A 6,000-nucleotide genomic window follows, 5' to 3' on the forward strand; every position below is an offset into this window, starting at 1 on the left:
ACAGAGTTCTAGCTTCATAAACTTTAACGGGTTTGTTTTTTTAATCAAATTCAAAGCTCACCTCTAGCTCTGTGGAAGTAATTAAGCGAACTGTTGCGGTTTGACAAATTATCAGGAACTCTGCGACTTTGGTCAAAATCTACACGTTCCTGTTAGTATAATAATAATAATAATAATAATAATAATAATAATAATAATAATAATAGTCTGGTTCTGTACAAATGAATCTATGCTGACATTAATCATATTCATTCGATATATACAACCTTCATGAAATGAGATCCATGCATGATTTATCCTAATCGATACTATTGGTGCATTTCATTGCTACGTTAATTCTTGACTGAGAGCGCACTAAAATACAATGCATGCATAATGTATGAATGGACGTGTATCTGATCATGAAAACTGAAATAAGACCGACGACAAAAAAGGAGTTATAATTACGATACTAAATACATTTGATGAAGGTTAGAGAGGGGAAAACTTCTGAGGAAAGGAGGATTTCTTTTTTCACTTACCGCTTATGGTGTGTCTGTATCTCGGCTGGCTGGGGAGAAGGCTCTGTCCATTGATTAAAAGTATTGAATCCAGGGCTGAACTTGTGTTTGCTTCAGGGGGAATGAAATCGGCTCGGGCAGGAGCTGGATGCTACTCTCCGTGCACTCAGCTTGAGTGTGAGAGTGTGTGATTAAGAGAAAGCGAACGAAAGATGAGAGATAGGAGATGGACAGACAGTCTCTATCTGGCTGCGTATGTGCGTGTGTGTGTGTGTGTGTGTGTGTGTGTGTGTGTGTGTGTGTGTGTGTGTGTGTGGGAGACAGAAAGCGAGAGAGAGAGGGAGATAGAGAGAGAGAGCGAGAGAGAGAGGGACGAACGGAAAGAGTGAGGGAGAAGCCCTCACACAGCTCGTGCTCCGGGAGTCGCTCGCTGAAGTGTGCCGGGATCGTACAGGAATACAAGCTGCGGCGTCTCCGGTAAAGGACGGGGTACACAACTTGAGAAGAGTCCCGCAGTGGTTGCTTTGTCCTTCTGTTTGTCGTGGTTTCTTTTAGACGACAGAGGCACAACTGTCCTCCTCCGGACTCGTACCTTTATCGACGGGGAAAGGGAGAGTGCATTACAATCGGAGAAATGACCATCTGGAGATGCGGCGATCAGAAAAAAATCAGACAAACCAAAAATCGGCTGAAAATTAGACGCCCCCTAAAACGCTAAAACAAAACAAACTACAGCTATCTCCTTCTCCCTAATACCTCTGTCCGATTTCGCGCACAACAATCAGTGAGTGTCACTCTCAATCTCTCCCCTGCCAACGGGAGCGCTGACTGACAGAGATCATGAAAGAGGGAGCTGAGAAGGAAATGAAGGGGAGGGAGGAGTGTGTGTGTGGAGAGAGAGAGAAGGGGGGGAGAGAGAGATCAGATGCAATTATTCGTTATATTGAGCCTTTCGTTAATGTGTTTGGGGCGGTTTGAGTTAGCAAACCCCCCTTTGCCTTATCTTTCTGCATACGTACCGCTGTTCTAACGTGCTGAAGACGGCAAGATATTGAACGACCAGCGTGCCCTTGCAGGAAACTACACTAAGCATCATACATTTTTTCCAGTAGATTGGGTATTTTAACGCTAATTAATGCACAGTGATATTTTGGAATCAAGTGAACATCTGCACTGCCCCGAATTCACTCCGTCTCTCTAATGACGTTCTCACTGTTGCATATTCGCTGCTTATTCGTTCATTCACCGCACACAACAGGTATGAGAACGACACAAAATACTAAACTGCCTGATGCTCAAGTCCACATCAAACAATGATAACTCTGCCGTCTGTGTTAATGAGTAATAAACGTGGAATAAAAATCCAGCGGTCTCTCTCGCTCAACTGACTGTTTTATTAGATGGCTTGTGTAAATAAAACAAGTGCACTGTCAGGTGAAATCGGTTAATAATAAACCGCATTCTTGATAGACAGATGTCATTAGCTTTTAATAATTTATGAGGTTAACTTCAGCTGAACGGTTTTCACACCAGTTTGGCAGTACGGGGGTATAAAGACCGAAGCGCACACAAAACATGTTCTTCTCAATATTTAATGAAGTCCGTCCGTTTTTGTTTCTGTTTCCCTTTGGTATTACTAAAGGCTGAAATAGGTTGTGGCTACTGTAAGTCGTGGGTTAGCACACATTTATGTACCACAGGGAACGAGAATTCAGTCAGATCACATTCTTCAGATATTAATGTGCGGAATCGACTTTTTTTCGGCAAAAACTTACGTGGTTACTTTTCCAGCATTATACATCACAGTAGGGGGAAAAAAAACCTCCTTAAACGAACATCTCTAAACTTTGTTTAGTTGAATAACCACATAATTTTGTAATATGCCAGCACAGTTATATAAAATCCTACATACACTTTAACTTAAAAGAGAGTGAAATTGATACCGATCAGCAACCTACCAAAATATATGTGTAACTAAAACAGCAAATATAAACACAAACTTGATTGCGAAAATAAACGCACTATGACCTTGCACAACTTGAAATATGGCCCACTTGGACCACTCATCGGCTCACTCCCCTATAAAGGATTGCAGTATTGGTCCTTGCTATGTGCCGCTGGCTCTGTTCCGTGGTATTAATTCGGGTTCATTATTGCAAGGGCGCAGTATCAACACCGTTAAGAGTGCTTCTGTGTCACTAAATCGACATCTCATTTATTCGACTGCTGAGTGACATCATTTTGACAAATACCTTGAGTCTGACAAGTCTGAAGGTGTCTTCCGTCAGTTTACAGAAGGAGAAGAATTTACAGCAGAAATCTCTATTAAAGTTAAGGCATGATTTTAACTGATTTAAGATTTTTGAATACATGACGCGAGGACTGACACCAAACCAGATATAACATATAACCGGAAGTCTCGGACAAATGATCAATGTAATGCATCCAATACAACGCACTAGAATCGATCAATTACTGTACTGCGAAATCGATAACCCCCTGAAGATTGTCTGATAAAAATTAAGAATTACTGGTGTACAGTCGTGCCGAACTATCCTGTTTGAATAAAGCACATTTGCGATAGTTATATTATTGGAGTCAAGAACAACAGCGCACCAAGAGAGACGAACCATGAGACATCATTTCTTAGAAATGTGATGCTCTACTGTAAATTATCTTACTTTATATTAAGGTGTGGAAATTCTTGACACTTAAACAATCTTCCAGTAATCTTATATAATTAAATTTTACCTTGCGTAGCCATCGTAGCCAGCGAAGGCTACTGCGAGTAGGCACGTGTCTACAGAAGCATCAGAACCCCATCTGATTAAATAGCAGATCAGATCATGATCAAATGCTGAATGACAACGTGAATCCACGTCACGCTGAAGCATCTTCCTTTCCATCTTCACCGATAAGTTCATTTCAAAGGAAGTCATAAAGCGGGTCATGATCACCCCAGTTCTAAACACAAACAACCCTGAATATATCCCCAATCTCACTCTCGTGCATACATACTCTCTTAACTTTATACAACTGCAGATACCTCTGGATCTACTTTTATTTAGACGCTTGTAAATGTTATCTTTCCTCGACTTTTCCCGAGGGTTAGCTGCCTCACAACCCGGGAATTTGACAAGTAAGTTTGGGGACCACTCACAAAACTGGCGGAGGCATTCGCGTTTCGGAATCACATCACAGCCTACCAGATCTATACCAAATTGATAAAATAACAACGCTATAAACCTGTAGGTGATTACAAAAGTGATGGCAGTGTCCTTATCCATAACCGACTTTAAAACGTCAGTTTGTAGCCTTAATTATTTGGCGCCAGTGCCACAGGCAGGGACACAAAAAAACGTGGTGACGGCTCTGAGATACAGGTAAAACTCTGGCTCAGTCTATAAAATAAAGCCCGAAAGAGGAAGGCAACAGGTTGGACTGCCGGGGGGCTAAACGCTTCATACATTAACACAATTGGACACATTGGGACTTACACAGGTAAGGGGGCAGAGATGCACGTGGGAGGAATCCACATTTTGCTGAAGAAATCTTGTAGAATCACACCTTAAATAATACAACTAATACTAATACTAATATTACTACTACTATTGCTACAATACTACTACTACTAATAATAAGGTAAATAACCTACAATCGCAGGTTTATGAATGCATGCTAATAATGACACGATGTTGAATGATGTTTTTACATACAGTACCGAAACATTTGCTAACATGTTACCTTCTTCGCCAAAATAAACATATTTCATTAATGTGGACATATTTATTAAAGAAAAAAACTTGGGAAAAAAAGAAAAAAAATCGATGACTGGATGGAACCGATAACTCATCACTTAGGTGACCTTCCCCTGTGTAAGCAACCTAGAAGTGACCTCATGTACAACTTTGCCAGAAACGCACTCCAACAAACGTGCATACGCAAACGCACACGCATACACACTTAGACAGAGAGCGAGAGAGAGAGAGAGAGAGAGAGAGAGAGAACAAACACACCCCTCTCCCTCCCTCAACGGGGAAGGGTTCAATTACTTCTGCTTCAACAGTGAAAGTATCTGTATCTTGTGTTTTGACTAAAATTGCCACATATGTGTGCTAGAGAAGGAGAGGTAACTCGATAGAAACAGCGGTGAGAAGACAGACGAATGTGATGTATTAGGAGAACAATCAAAAACTTAGGAGTCTGCTGTTGTATTTCTGTTGTCTTTTTTTTAATTCTGCATGCATATCCCGGTAGACATTGTGAATACGATAAAATATTAACGTCATGCCTAGTCCATCATTTCATATTTTAAAAACTTCAGTTTGGTCAGGCAGCCTTACCTTCTCTCCGGAGTGATCTAGCGAAAGTTCATTAATTGCGCCGAAGCGATTGTAGTTAGCGGTGCTGCTTGTCAAGAGCGTTCTGGGAGGCGAAATTAGAGAGCGCTGCAATAGAGTGCGTGCGGGAGACAGCGGCGGAACGCTGGCCGATCCGCGCACCTCATTCGTCACTATTATTATATATGATAATGATGGCGATGATGTAGCACTATGTGGGTTTAGCGCGTGTGTCCGTGCAAGCTGAAGTGCGTTGCACGGGCCTTAAATGAGGTGCGATTAGCTAATCAGTCAAAACCACAGAACTGTTTTATGCAATAAATACCCATTTGTGTTAATTGGCGCTTATTTTCTGAATGTTTTTCCATTTCGTTTCATTTTTATGGCCCTCGCAGAGTCAAACTACATGCCGTGCGTGAGTGTACGTGTGCATGTGTGTGTGTGTGTGTGCGCGTGTGTGTGTGAAAGAGAGCGAGAAAGAGAGCGAGAGAGAGGTGGGGTATAAATTCAGGTGAGTACATACATTTAACACATTATTTAAAATTTTTTATTTCTTCAAATGCAATTAAACGTTACATTCGAGTATAATAAATGAAAAAGGTGAAGAAGGATTTATGAAGATGATGAAAAGTATTTATTTAGGTTGTCCAGACCGTTCAGACCGTGCCGGCCATGACCTAGTCTTATATATAATTTGTTACACCAACAACTATTTTAACTGCAAACTAAAATTACCCCCCTTTCAAATTGCAAGTTAGAAAGACACCACCTTCCTTTTATAAAGAGACAAAAAGGGAGACATTTAAAACGACGTGTTTGTGGTTGCTGGCAGATTGAAAACATCGTCACGAATTCATTCCTATCTCGCGTTGTGTCTCTGCTTCACGCGGTTAAACTAATGCAGCCATCTCGTTTTTACAGCATCGCAGCCTTTAACGTCTTTTGCCACAAATCAACATTTGCAGTAAAATATTTTTCTGAGAAAGTGTTTCAGGAGGACTGAACGTACCTATATTTTTCACGTGTTAGAGAATTTTAATTTATATCTGCTCAGTATTGTTACTCATTCTTAAATTGTGTCCAAATGCCTAACTTTATTAAAGTGAACAAAATCATGTACTGCTCTGAAACAGACGCTAATATATAAGATTATAATGACA

The 6,000-nt window shown here is 40.8% G+C and overlaps 1 protein-coding gene across 4 annotated transcripts in view; it reads right to left on the reverse strand.

The window, feature by feature from the left end:
- The window catches only part of satb2 (SATB homeobox 2), a 48,165-nt gene extending 47,365 nt beyond the window's left edge, over window positions 1-800 (reverse strand). For all 4 annotated transcript variants that reach the window (XM_036545945.1, XM_036545944.1, XM_036545942.1 and 1 more), the window contains exon 1: window positions 522-800. The gene's annotated coding sequence lies outside the window, so the exon portion shown is untranslated. The remainder of the gene's footprint in view (window positions 1-521) is intronic.
- Between the last annotated feature and the right edge of the window lie 5,200 nt (window positions 801-6,000).

The sequence above is a fragment of the Megalops cyprinoides genome, chromosome 14, assembly GCF_013368585.1.
Source record: "Megalops cyprinoides isolate fMegCyp1 chromosome 14, fMegCyp1.pri, whole genome shotgun sequence".
Taxonomy (NCBI): domain Eukaryota; kingdom Metazoa; phylum Chordata; class Actinopteri; order Elopiformes; family Megalopidae; genus Megalops; species Megalops cyprinoides.